Here is a 14458-nt window from a genome sequence, read left to right on the forward strand (position 1 = left end):
AGAAGCCTTTCAAGGGAAGGTGCAGATATTTCTCCCGTCAACTGTGAGTGAGGAATTGGGGTGGAGGCTGATGGGACACCAGCAATTGCAGCTCAACTGCAAGGAATCGGACGTGGGAAAACCTGGCCTGTGAAGCCTTAACACACACAGAACAGAACCCAGGTGTCCCTAGAGAAGTGCTGAAATGAGATAAGAAATGGGAGCTAACTTGAGATACTACATTTATTTGTAATATGAATAGCAAAATATATCAGGGGCACATGTCGGGACCTCTTGAGGCTGTGTCATGGAAATAAAAAAAATTTAAAACAGGCCGGGCGTGGTAGCTCATGCCTATAATCCCAGCACTTTGGGAGGCCGAGGCAGGCAGATCACTTGTGGGCGTAGTGGTGCATGTAGGAATCCCAGCTACTCAGGAGGCGGAGGCAGAAGAATTGCTTGAAGCCAGGAGTCGGAGGTTGCAATGAGCCGAGATCGCGCCACTGCACTCCAGCCTGGGCGACAGAGCGAGACTGCATCTCAAAAAACAAAAATTAAATAAATAAATAATAATAAAAATAAAAACTCATGAACTAAGAAAGAAATACTTCCATGTGACAATTTTTCTTTCTTCCTAGACTCAGAGCCAGTTTAATTGAAGGAGTGTAGTCAAGTTAGAAAGAACACTAGACAGAGTTAAAATATCTGGGTTTGGCTGGGCGCGGTGGCTCACACCTGTAATCCCAGCACTTTGGGAGGCCAAGGTGGGTAGATCACCTGAAGTCAGGAGTTTGAGACCAGCCTGGCCAACATGATGAAAACCCATCTCTATTAAAAATACAAAAATTAGCTGGGTGTGGTGGTGCGCTCCTGTAATCCCAGCTACCTGGGAGGCTGAGGCAGGAGAATTGCTTGAACCCAGGAGGCAGAGGTTGCAGTGAGCTGAGATCGCGCCATTGCACTCCAGCTTGGGTGACGAGAGCAAAACTCTGTCTCAAAAAATAAATAAATAAAATATCTGAGTTCTAGTCCTAGGGTGAGGACAACTTCTCTGGGCTTTAGAACCTTTATCTCAGACATAGAAAGAGAATATTTCCAGTGTGTCTTCCCAGTCTTCAGCTGTGACTCAGCTTGGGCCCATCAGAGTTGCACTGTCCCTCTAAATCCACCCAGGGCTGCACGTCTTTTATTTACACAGACACACATACCCGCAATTTCATATATGTGTGTGTGTGCATGCATGTGCATGTGTATGTATGTCTATATATTAATATATAATATAATGTATACCATAAATCGGCCAACGAACAAACCAGCATCTCTTATCCCATCTAGAAGATCCAAGGCCTACTAGTTGTCATTTCCATTTCCCAAACCCGAATCCTGCCAATATGACAAGAATACTAAGAAAAAGAATTTGGATCATGCCAATGTATAGCTTCAAATGTCAGCAGCCTAATCCCGTCTAACTTGCTCCAAACAGCCACGCTTTAATGCTCTTCAAATACAAATGCTCACTGGCATGAAGGTGAACCACCCTTTCCATTTTCTCCTTTCCCTCTTGGTCCCTGAAGAATGGATCTCCCAGCATTTCAATCTGGGATATCAAATCTGTTGTCGGAATGGCGTAGTCTGCACAGAGAGGACATCATGAGGTGGTTTAGTTTCCTTGAGCTTTATGTGTGAAAGCACAATCAGGGGTGCTAGAATTCCCATATTTTACTACAGGCACAAGATACTGGGGGACATAAAATCAAAACAAAACCCCCAAATCCTGAAGACCCTGTGATGCCAGGAAGAGAAAATGAAGCCACTCATACTCCCAGGATTGTAGCCTTTATTTGGAATTGTGGTACCCATTTTGCTACACTTTTCATGCAACTAAAAAGCACAGTGTGGCATATATTGTATGGTAGTAGTGGAAATACTGCTGTAGGAGGCTGGGTGCGGTGGCTCACGCCTGTAATCCCAGCAATTTGGGAGGCTGAGGCGGGCAGATCACCTGAGGTCGGGAATTCAAGACCAGCCTGGACAACACAGCGAAACCCCGTCTCTACTAAAAATACAAAAAAATTAGTCAGATATGGTGGTGGGTGCCTGTAGTCCCAGATGCTAAGGAGGCTGAGGCAGGAGAATCTCTTGAACCCTGGAGGCGGAGGTTGCAGTGAGCCGAGATCGCGCCATTGCACTCCAGCCTGGGCAACAGACAAGAAAGAAAGAAAGAGAGAGAGAGAGACAGAGCAAGAGAGAAAGAAAGGAAGGAAGGAGAGAGGGAGGGAGGGAGTGGGGAGAGGAGGAGAGGGAAGGGGAGGGGAGGGAAGGGATTGCTCCAGGATAAGCGTTGTCAGGAATGCTGCAGGTAGCAGCTCTCACCAGCATCTAACCGAAATAAAAGGGCCTTGCTGCTCAGAGCCCAACGGCTGTTCCAACTGTTTTCCAAGGGGCTGGACAACAATGTCCAAGAAGTAAGCAGTGGAGCTGACTGGGTTGTAGTTTAGGGAGCAAATGCCGGAAGACAGTGGGAGCCCTGGAGTGTGGAATGGGGAGTCTGGGACTGGAGGGCTGCAGATATTAGTCCCAGTTCCCTCCTTACAAGGACTTGGATCTGCCTTCCGTCAAAATCATACATGAACTGTTTTAACCAAAAACACATTTCTGACCAGGCACGATGTTGCCCAGGCTGGTCTCGAGCTTCCAGGTTCAAGCGATCCTCCCACCTCGGCCTCCCACAGTGCTGGGATTACAGGCCTGAGCCACACACCACCTAAAGTCATTTTAAAAAATAGATTTAGAGGCCAGGTGTGGTGGCTCACACCTGTAATCCCAGCACTTTGGGAGGCTGAGGCAGGCAGATCACTTGAGGCCAGGAGTTTGAGACCAGCTTGGGCAATATAGTGGGATCCTGTCTCTACTAAAAATACAAAAATTAGCCAGCCATGGTGGTGCAGGCCTGTAATACCAGCTACTCGGAAGGCCGAGGCATGAGAATTTCTTGAACCCAGAAGGCAGAGGTTGCAGTAAGCTGAGATCACACCATTGCACTCTAGCCTGAGTGACAGAGCAAGACTCTGTCTCAAAAAATGAATAAATAATTAAAAAATTGGCCACGCACGGTGGCTCATGCCTATAATCCCAGCACTTTGGGAGGCCGAGGTGGGCGGATCACGAGGTCAGGAGATCGAGACCATCCTGGCTAACATGGTGAAACCCCCTCTCTACTAAAAATATTTAAAAAATTAGCTGGGCTTGGTGGTGGGCCCCTGTAGTCCTCAGCTGACGCTGAGGCAGGAGAATGGTATGAACCCGGGAGGCAGAGCTTGCAGTGAGCTGAGATAGCACCACTGCACTCCAGCCTGGGGGACAGAGCGAGACTCTCTCTCTCTCAAACAAACAAACAAACAAACAAAAAGATTTGGAAGTACAGCATGGTGACTACAGTTAACAAAATTGTGTTGTATACCTGAAACGTGCAGAAAGTAGGTCTCAAGTGTTCTCACCACACAAATGGTAACTAGGGAAGGTGGAAGATATGTTACAGCTTGGTCGTGGTCATCACTTCACAGTGTACATGAATATCAAATCATCACATTGTACACATTAAATACATGCAATTTTTATTTTTCAGTGAGACCTCAAAAAAGCAGTAAAAATGTTTAAAGATATGGAAATAAGTGTATGTGTAAATATGTCTCTGTGCTCCAGGTATGCATGTGTTCCATGTATGCACGTGTGTTCTATGTCCACATGTGTGATCCATGTACGCACGTGTGTTCTGTTTGCACATGTGCTTCGTGTGTGTACGTGTGTTCTGTGTTAGCATGTGCCCCACGTGTGCACTGTGTTCTGTGTTCGCATGTGTGTTCTGTGGTGTTCGCATGTGTGTTCTGTGTTTGCATGTGTGTTCCAGGTATGCACATCCTAGCTCTGCCCACTGAGAGGACCTGGACATGGCCACACTTAAATAGCCACAAGCACATCCTGTGTCCAGTTCTTGGCTTCTAACCATTCTCCATTAAAAGGAGCAAGGGCTCCTTTGAGAAATGGTTGATTCCAGTATCAGGACAGGGAAAATATAAATGAACCCAGAACATCTTTTTGTGCCAGAGAGAGCAAGTAGGTTGCCCAAAGAATGCCAGGGACATGCAAAAGGCACAGATGTCTGTGTACAGGGCTCCCACTGGCCAAATCTGAGACAGAGCATCAAAATAATGAGAGAGAAGGATTACAACGCATGGGATAAAACAGGACTACAGGAAATGATGAGTCATAGAGGTATAAAATCTGCAGAGGAATAAATGAAAAACTAAAAACTCGATGAGGAATGGGATATTCACATGATTTCAAATTACCCCCAAAAAATCACAAAAATACTTGAAAGTTATCAAGAGGGGGGAAAAGGGGCCGGGCGTGGTGGCTCACGCCTGTAATCCCAGCACTTTGGGAGGCCGAGGTGGACGGATCACGAGGTCAGGAGATCGAGACTATCCTGGCTAACACGGTGAAACCCTGTCTCTACTGAAAATACAAAAAATTAGCCGGGCGTGGTGGCGGGCGCCTGTAGTCCCAGCTACTCGGGAGGCTGAGGCAGGAGAATGGCGTGAACCTGGGAGGCGGAGCTTGCAGTGAGCCGAGATTGTGCCACTGCACTCCAGGCTGGGCGACAAAGCGAGGCTCCATCTCAAAAAAATAAATAAATAAAAATTAAAAGTTGGGGGGAAGCAACTTCCTTATTTATAGTGGAAGAATCTGGCAGACACTAACTTAAGTGATCAAAGTGAACATCACCAGTAATGAAACAAATTGGAATCGTGTGCCACCTGCTGAGATGCAACAGAACACAGAATCACTTCCGGACATGCTCCTGAAGAAATGACCCTGAACCTACTCATGAAGGCAGACATACTGGACACACCCAAATTAAGGGGCATTCGACAAAATAACTTTTCTGTAGTCCTGAAGAGCAGCAAGGCCACGGAAGTCAAGGACAGACTGAGACTGTTCTAGACTGAAAGAGACTAGAGAGACAGGACAGCTGAATACAGCAGGCGACTCTAAACTTGCTCCTTTTGCCAAAAGGACATTATTAGAACGATTGTCAAAACTCAAAGGGGCCCTAGGGATTGGCAGTTTCATTCCAGATTCCTGGTTTTCATGGTTATGGTATCATTTTAATGGTATCACTCCAGTTTCCTGATTTTGATGGTGCCATTGTGGTTATGTAGGAGAATGTCCTTGTTTGGAGGGTAATGGAGCCCCAGGCAATTTACTCTCAAATGGCTGAGAATAAAAGTTCTCTGCATTGTACTTCCAAGAATTGAGAGGACAGGATAAAGATGGATGGGCTTGGGAGGCCAAGGTGGGCAGATCACGAGGTCAGGAGTTCCAGACTAGCCTGGCCAACATGGTGAAACCTCATCTCTACTAAAAATACAAAAATTAGCTGGGCGTGGTGGCGGGGGCCTCTAATCCCAGCTACTCAGGAGGCTGAGGCAGGAGAATTGCTTGAAACCAGAAGGCGGAGGTTGCAGTGAGCCGAGATTGTGCCACTGTACTCCAGCCTAGGCAACAAGAGCTAAACTCCGACTCAGGAAAAAATAAAAAAATGAAAAAATAAAAAAATAAAAAAATAAAAAATTTTTAAAAATACGGATGGGAATTATTTTACTAAGTGCAATCATGCTCTTCATACTATTCTTTTTTTTTTTTTTTTTAAATAGATTTGGGGGGTGGTCTCACTATGTTGCCCAGGTTGGTCTCGAACTCCTGGCCTCAAGTGATCCTCCCACCTCGAACTCCCAAAGTGCTGGGATTACATGAGTCACAGCTCCTGGCCATAATTCTTTTTTTTTTTTTTTTTGAGACGGAGTCTTGCTCTGTCGCCCAGGCTGGAGTGCAGTAGCGCAATCTCAGCTCACTGCAAGCTCTGCCTCCCAGGTTCATGCCATTCTCCTGCCTCAGCCTCCCGAGTAGCTGGGACTACAGGCGCCTGCCACCACACCTGGCTAATTTTTTGTATTTTTAGTAGAGACGGGGTTTCACCACGTTGGTCAAGCTGGTCTCGAACTCCTGACTTCGTCATCTGCCCACCTTGGCCTCCCAAAGTGGTGGGATTACAGGCGGGAGCCACCGCACCCGGCCTCCTAGCCATAATTCTTAATAAAATCATTAATTTAAATTTTACCTGAAAAAATTTAAATAGAAATTAAATGTGAAGAAATTCCTTAAGTTTAGAAAGGGGCTCTCTTAGCAAAGCCATATTTCTCCCTTCTTTGTTTACAAACTGACCAGTTTCAGGATAAGGCTGTTTCTTTTTTCTAGATATTTGTTGAGGGCTGAAACAAGCAAGCTGTTAATGCCTGAACTTTTTCCCTACCAAGTCCCTAGTGCTTCATATTCGTATGTACATGGTCAGGTCCCGAGAAACAGCAGGTGATAGCTCCCACCCAACAAAGACTGTCAACTTCCTGAACCAGGACAGTCCTCACTTCCCTCCATCCCACTCTTTGCGGCCAGTTCCATAGTTTAGGATCTGTTACTTGCAACCCCTCATTTAGTTAACAATTTCTATGTCAGTTACGACTCTTTATTTTGTAAGAGAAAATTCAACTTGAAAGTGTCTTAAACAAGAAGGGAATTTTATTAGTTTTTATAACTGGCATCCTGGCGTAGTATAACTTCAGGCGTAGCTTAATCCAGGGCTCCAATAATGTTAACAGGAGGAGGTTTCCCTGTCTCAGTTCTGCTTCCGTGGTTCCATGGTGTTGGGTCAGCAGTTCTTACAGCTATATCCTTCCTCTTTTCTATCCAGTAGGAAAGAGGCTGTTTTCCCCCCATCAGTCATTCTCACTGAATAAGGCAGTTCTACTGTAATTTTCTTTTCTTTTTTTTTTTGAGACGGAGTCTGGCTGTGTCACCCAGGCTGGAGTGCAGTGGCATGATCTCGGCTCACTGCAACCTCTGCCTCCCGAGTTCAAGCAATTATTCTCCTGCCTCAGCCTCCCGAGTAACTGGGATTACAGGTGTGTGCCACCACATCTGGCTAATTTTTTTTGTATTTTTAGTAGAGATGGGGTTTTTGCCATGTTGGCTAAGCTGGCCTGGAACTCCTGACCTCAGGGGATCCACCTGTCTCGGCCTCCCAAAGTGCTGGGATTACAGGCATGAGCCACCGCACCTGGCCTAATGTAATTTTTTTTTTTTTTTTTTTTTTTTTTTTGAGACAGAGTTTTGCTTTTGTTGCCCAGGCTGGAGTGCAATGGCACAATCTCGGCTCACCGCAACCTCCACCTCCCAGGTTCAAATGATTCTCCTGCCTCAACCTCCCAAGTAGCTGGGATTACAGGCATGTGTCACCACGCCTGACTAATTTTGTATTTTTAGCAGAGATGGGGTTTCTCCATGTTGGTCAGGCTGGTCTTGAACTTCTGACCTCGGGTGATCTACCCGCCTCGGCCTCCCAAAGTGCTGGGATTACAGGTGTGAGCCACCGCGCCTGGCCTGTAATTTTCAAATAGTAAAATTACAGGTAGTTTTCTCTTCTCCCTGCATGAAAACTCGAAGGGAATGGCAGAAGGGGATAATTTTCTGTACAGTTACTTTCTTTCACCACTATGTGGATGCCTCATTGAGTCACTGCTGAATCTTCAATGCAAAAGTGACTTTAAAATGAAAGATGTGTCAGTTTAAAAGTCATCGAATGGGTAGGTCAGTGATATTCAAAACGGTGAAGAGAAAGAATAGAGGTATTGGCCGGGCGTGGTGGCTCACAACTGTAATCCCAGCACTTTGGGAGGCCGAGGCGGGCGGATCACGAAGTCAAGAGATCGAGACCATCCTGGCTAACACGGTGAAACTCCGTTTCTGCTAAAAATACAAAAAATTAGCCGGGTGTGGTGGCAGGCGCCTGTAGTCCCAGCTACTCAGGAGGCTGAGGCAGGAGAATGGTGTGAACCCGGGAGGCGGAGCTTGAAGTGAGCCGAGATCCCGCCACTGCACTCCAGCCTGGGCAACAGAGCAAGACTCCGTCTCAAAAAAAAAAAAAAAGGAATAGAAATATTTTGAAGTTTCCCAGAGTTTCCCATACTTGATAGAGCAAAGTGAGATTCTGATGACTAAAGTTAGGAGGGAACTTGATTCAAGAAAGCAACTTACAGTAAACACCTCTCACTAAGATCTGTCCCCGTCCTAACCAGGCCATGGCCTCCAGAACTTTGATCGTATTTCTGTTTCATTACTTTTTCATATCCAGATGCTGGTCTTGGACAGCTTCCTTTCCCACTTTTCTCAGTGTCTATACAAAAGCTTTACCATATTACTTAAGTTCCCTACTTCCATTGTTTATCATCTTCATCCACAGCAGATATTTCATTTTCAGAGGCAAAAGGGACATAAACTTCTCTGCCTTCTGCACCAGTGGTGGTGGGCAGCCTCCAAGATGGTGCCCAGCAACCCCTGCTCTCCTGATCTGCTCATCTTTCTGCAGGCCCCTCCATCTGACTGAGCATGGAATGGACTTACTGCCTCCCTTCTCACACACAGGATACCAAGGAAATTATGAGCTATCACTTTTGAGATTAAGTTTTTAAAAGACGATGGCTTCCATAGCGAGTGAGATCTCTTGTTCTTTCCTCCATAGCGAGCAAGCTCTCTTGTTCTTTCCAGCACTTGCTCTCCATCTCTCTCTGTCTGTGTCTCCATGGTGGAAGCCAGCGGCCATGTTGTGAAGCAGCTCTATGGAGAGGCTCACGTGGGAGGGACTGAGGCCTGCCACCAACCACAGGAGAGAGCGTGGCAGTGGAGCCTTCCTTCAGTCAGACCTTCAGATGAGACTGCAGCTCCAGTTAACAGCTTCTGGAACCTCACGAGAAGCTTTAAGCCAGAGGTACTTGGTTAAGCTGTGCCTGTATTCCTGTACAACAGAAGTTGTGAAATCATAAATGCTTGCTGTTTTAACCCACTTAGTATCGGGGTAATGTTTTACACAACAATAGGTAATAGGTAGTTTATCAATACTTAGCTCCAAAGGAAGGTTGGGTCCTTATTCCTTTTCAAAAAGAGCCCTTAGTCCCATCCCCTGGACCCCATCCCCTGTTTGCTTCACAAATTATGTCCTCTTTTTTTTTTTTTTTTTTGAGAAGGAGTCTTGCTCTGTCGCCCAGGCTGGAGTGCAGTGGTGCAATCTCGGCTCACTGCACCTCTGCCTCCCAGGTTCAAGCAATTCTCCTGCCTCGGCCTACCGAGTAGCTGGGACTACAGGCATGCGCCACCATGCCCAGCTAATTTTTGTATCTTTACTAGAGACAGGGTTTCACCATGTTGGCCAGGATGGTCTTGAACTCCTGTTGTCAGGTAATCCACCTGCCTCAGCCTCCAAAAGTGCTGGGATTACAGGCGTGAGCCACTGTGCCCGGTTGCGTCTTCATTCTTAAAAATCCTTACTTTGGGGCTGGGTGCGGTGGCTCACACCTGTAATCCTGGCACTCTGGGAGGCCGAGGCGGGTGGATTACCTGATGTCAGGAGTTCAAGACCAGCCTGGCCAACATGGTGAAACCCCATCTCTACTAAAAATACAAAAAAAAAAAAAAATTAGCTGGGCATGGTGGCAGGTGCCTGTAATTCCAGCTACCTGGGAGGCTGAGGCAGGAGAATTGCTTGAACCTGGGAAGCAGAGGTTGTAGTGAGCTGAGATCACGCCATTGCACTCCAGCCTGAGCAACAAGAGCGAAACTCCGTCTCAAAAAAAAAAAAAAAAAAAAAAGCTTACTTTGGATTCTTCTTTCACTTTGTAAGGTTTCTTCTTTATAAGGTTTTTTCCTCCCTTAACCATCAAACCTGAAAGAAGGCCAGGTATGGTGGGTCATACCTGTAACCCCAGCATTTTGGGAGGCTGAAGCAGGTGGATCACTTGAGGTCATGAGTTCAAGACCAGGCTGGCCAACATGGCGAAACACCGTCTCTACTAAAAATACAAAAATTAGCAGGGCATGGTGGAGCACGCCTGTAGTCCCAGCTACTCAGGAGGCTGAGGTGGGAGAATTACTTGAACCTGGGAGGCAGAAGTTGCAGTTAGCCGAGATTGTGCCACTGCACTCCAGCCAGGGCAACAGAGTGAGACTCCGTCTCAAAAAAAAAAGAAAAGAAAAAAGAAAAGAAAAACCTGAAAGAACAGTCGCCCACATAACAGGCTGGGCTTCCTCCACTGCCTCATCTTCCATACTTAATGCAATTGGTTTCTACTCCCTATGAACCCTAGAATCTCAGCAATTGCCAGTGATGACATCTCTCTCTCTCTCTGTCACTCTCATTTTTTTTTTTTTTTTGAGATGGAGTTTCGCTCTTGTTGCCCAGGCTGGAGTGCAGTGGCGCGATCTCAGCTCACAGCAACCTCCGCCTCCCGGGTTCACGCCATTCTACTGCCTCAGCCTCCTTAGTAGCTGGGATTACAGGTGCACGTGACCACGCCCAGCTAATTTTTTTTGTATTTTAGTAGAGACGGGGTTTCACCATGTTGGCCAGGATGGTCTCGGTCTCTTGACCTCGTGATCCGCCCGCCTCGGCCTCCCAAAGTGCTGGGATTACAGGTGTGAGCCACCGTGCCCGGCCCCTCTCATTTTTTTTTTTTTTTTTTTTAGAGACAAGGTCTCACTCTGTCATCAAGACTGGAGTGTAGTGGTACAATTGTAGCTCACTGCAGCCTTGAATTCCTGGGTTCAAGGTATCCTCCTACCTTGGCCTCCTAAAGCACTGGGATTACAAACATGAGCAACTGTGCCCGGCCAACCAGTAACACCGCTCATCACCACTTTCAAAGGTCTCTTCCTGTGCTCTATTCCCGCATGAGGACTGTCTGACTGGGACTTACCTCACTGATTGCCTCCTGGCTGTTTAGGCGAGTAGCCACACTCACCACAAGTATTCACATCCTTGACTTCTTTGCAACAATTCTCTACTCTAGGGGTGTCCAATCTTTTGGCTTCCCTGGGCCACATTGGAAGAACTGTCTTGGGCCACACATAAAATACACCAACATTAACGATAGCTGATATGATGGTTAATACGGAGTGTCAACTTGATTGGATTGAAAGATACAAAGTATTGATCCTGGATGTGTCTGTAAGGGTGTTGCCAAAGGACATTAACATTTGAGTCAGTAGGCTGGGGAAGGCAGACCCACCCTCAATCTGGGTGGGCACCATCTAATTAGCTGCCAGCATGGCTAGAATATAAGCAGGCAAAAAATGTGAAGAGACTGGCCTAGCCTCCCAGCCTACATCTTTCTCCAGTGCTGGGTGCTTCCTGCCCTTGAAACTTGGACTCCAAGTTCTTCAGTATTGGAACTCTTTCCTTGCTCCTCAGCCTGCAGATGGCCTATTGCGGGATCTTGTGATTGTGTAAGTTAATACTTAATAAACTCATATACATATAAACAGACATATATATATTCCATTAGTTCTGTCCCTCTAGAGAACCCTGACTAATACAGATTTTAGTACCAGGAGTGATTCTAGAGGAACAGAATATTAAGGATGGAGTTCTTTTGTTGGTTTTGGGGTTTCTGGAGTCAGCTGCTTAATATGATTAGAAATGCTAAGGACTATACTTCTAATAGTTTGGAGAACACTGATAGTCCTTAGCATGAACTGTTTAGAGAGTTATGCAAAATAAATGCATTCGACACTCCTGATTCATTGCTTGTGAGAGGCAAGGAGTTTTGTGACTCTGTACCTAATACCTTTCACCATATGTGGAGAACCAAGGAACAAAATGAAGCTGGTTGGTTGCTTCTAAATTCAGTGGACAGAGCGATGAAATAAAATAATGAACTCAGGGATTCTATTTCCCAGCTTCAGAAGCAGACACTGGGCCTCAAATCTGCTAAGATTGCCCTGAGAGTCTCATCTCCTGTAGAGAAAGAGCTGAAATTGTGGAAAAACTGACACAAGCTCTTATCATGTGAGTGGCTGACCTGCAGTGAAAGGTGCATGCACAGCCTCACCAAGTGTCTACTGGTTTTTTTGTTTGTTTGTTTTTTTGAGACAGAGTCTCACACTGTTGCCCAGGCTGGAGTGCAGTGGCCCGATCTGGGCTCACTGCAAGCTCTGCCTCCCGGGTTCACGCCATTCTCCTGCCTGAGCCTCCCATGTAGCTGGGACTACAGGCACCCACCAGCTACAGGCGCCAGCCACCACGCCTGGCTAATTTTTGTTTTGTTTTGTATTTTTAGTAGAGGCGGGGTTTCACCATGTTAGCCAGGATGGTCACGATCTCCTGACCTCGTGATCGGCCGCCCACTTTGGCCTCCTAAAGTGCTGGGATTACAGGCATGAGCCACCGCGCCCAGCCAGGTGTCTACTATTAAAGTGAGGGCATTGATCGGAAAAGAATGGGACCCTGCAACTTGGAATGGGGACGTGTGGGAGGACCCTGATGAAGCTGGGGGCACTGAGTTTGTAAACTCTGATGAACCTTTTTTGCCAGAAGGAACAGCTTCCCCATCTCCAGTAGTGGCAACATCCCTCCCTGACTATGCTGCCATCAGCCTTTCCACCTGTCTGAGGAGATACAACCTGTGCTGCCTGAGACAAGTGATGGCCTCCTCTGAGGCAGTTGCCAGGCAAGATAATGTTGATTCTCCTCAAAAACCACCCCAACACCCCTGTTTGCTTCTAGACCTATAACTAAAGTCCCGGTGGGCCCCTAGAGGTGAGGCTGAGAGTGTGACCCATTAGGACATGTGCTACACTCAAAAAGAACTGCTTGAGTTTTCTAATTTATATAAATAGAAATCTGGAGAACAGACATGGGAATGGATATTAAGGGTGTGGGATAATGGTGGAAGGAACAGGTCGGGCACAGTGGCTCATGCCTGTAATCCCAGCACTTTGGGAGGCCAGGGCGGGCGGGTCACCTGAGGTCAGGAGTTCAAGACCACCCTGGTCAACATGGTGAAACCCTGTCTCTACGAAAAAAATACAAAAATTAGCTGGGCGTGGTGGCGGGCTCCTGTAATCCCAGCTGCTTGGGAGGCTTAGACAGGGAGAATTGCTTGAACCCGGGAGGCGGAGGTTGCAGTGAGTCCGAGATCATGCCACTGCACTCCAGCCTGGGCAACAGAGCGAGACTTTGTCTCAAATAAATAAATAAATAAATAAATAAATAAAAAGATGGAAGAAACATAGGGTTGGATCAGGCTGAATTTATTGATTTGGGCCTACTAATTAGGGACTCTGCATTTAATGTTGCAGCTCAGGGAGTTAAAAAAAAAGTTCTAATAGTTTATTTGCCTAGTCAGCTGAAATATGGATTAGAAGATGGCCCACTGTGAGCAAGCTGTAAATGCCTGATCTCCCTTGGTTTAATGTACAGCAGGGGATCCAAAGGCTTAGGGAGATTGGGATGGTGGAGTGCATTAGTCACTTTAGACCTACTCGTCCCAGCTGGAAAGGTCCAGAAGATATACCCTTGACCAGTGCTTTGCAAAATAGATTTGTGAGGGCAGCACCTGCATCTTCGAAGAGCCTTGTAATCACTCTTCTCTGTATGTCAGATCCAACAGTGGGAACCTCAGTCACTCAACTACAAAATTTAAATACAGAAGTTGCATCTAGGGTGCCTTTGGGATTCAGCACCATGGTGGAAGAAGACATCGAGACCAAAATCAAGAACTACAAGACTGCCCCTTTTGACAGCTGCTTCCCAACCAGAACCAGACCAGGAACTGCTGGCAGAACTACCTGGACTTCCACTGCTGTCAGAAGGCAATGACCGCTAAAGGAGGCGATATCTCTGTGTGCGAATGGTACCAGCGTGTGTACAAGTCCCTCTGCCCCACATCCTGGGTCACAGCCTGGGACGAACAATGGGCTGAAGGCACGTTTCCCAGGAAGATCTGAACTGGCTGCACCTCCCTCTCCTCTGTCCTCTGTCCTTCTCCCAGGGTGGTGAAGGGGGACCTATACCCGGTGATCCCCACCCCGGGATCCAAAATCATGACTTCACTGCTAATAAAAACTCACTGGCAAAAAAATTTAAATACAGTGGGAATAACTGGATCTCAAGTTGGCAGAGACCAAGTGGCAGCACTCAATTGTCAAAGACATGGTGGGCATAGCTACCCTAACAGAGAGCAGAGGCAAAGTGGCAATCAGAATAGTCTGACTCGTGTAGAACTCTGGCATTAGCTAATTAATCAGTGTTCCTAGAAGTGAAATTGATAGGCAGCCTACTGCATTCCTACTTAATTTATATAAGCAGAAAAATAATAGTTAAGGTCCAATGCAAACAGAAAGGGTCAGGAAAATGGACTGGACATGGTGGCTCACATCTGTAATCCCAGCACTTTGGAAGGCTGAAGCGGGAGGATCACCTGAGGTCAGAAGTTCAAGACCAGCCTGGCCAACATGATGAAACTTCATTTCTACTAAAAATACAAAAATTAGCCAGCTGTGGTGGTGGGCACCTGCAAACCCAGCTACTCAG

General features: G+C 46.7%; 1 pseudogene; it reads left to right on the plus strand.

Moving 5' to 3' along the window:
* Nucleotides 1–13609: 13609 nt before the first annotated feature.
* LOC129040911 (cytochrome c oxidase subunit 6B1-like) lies at nt 13610–13872 on the plus strand (annotated as a pseudogene).
* The last annotated feature ends 586 nt before the right edge of the window (nt 13873–14458 follow it).

The sequence above is a fragment of the Pongo pygmaeus genome, chromosome 6, assembly GCF_028885625.2.
Source record: "Pongo pygmaeus isolate AG05252 chromosome 6, NHGRI_mPonPyg2-v2.0_pri, whole genome shotgun sequence".
NCBI lineage: Eukaryota > Metazoa > Chordata > Mammalia > Primates > Hominidae > Pongo > Pongo pygmaeus.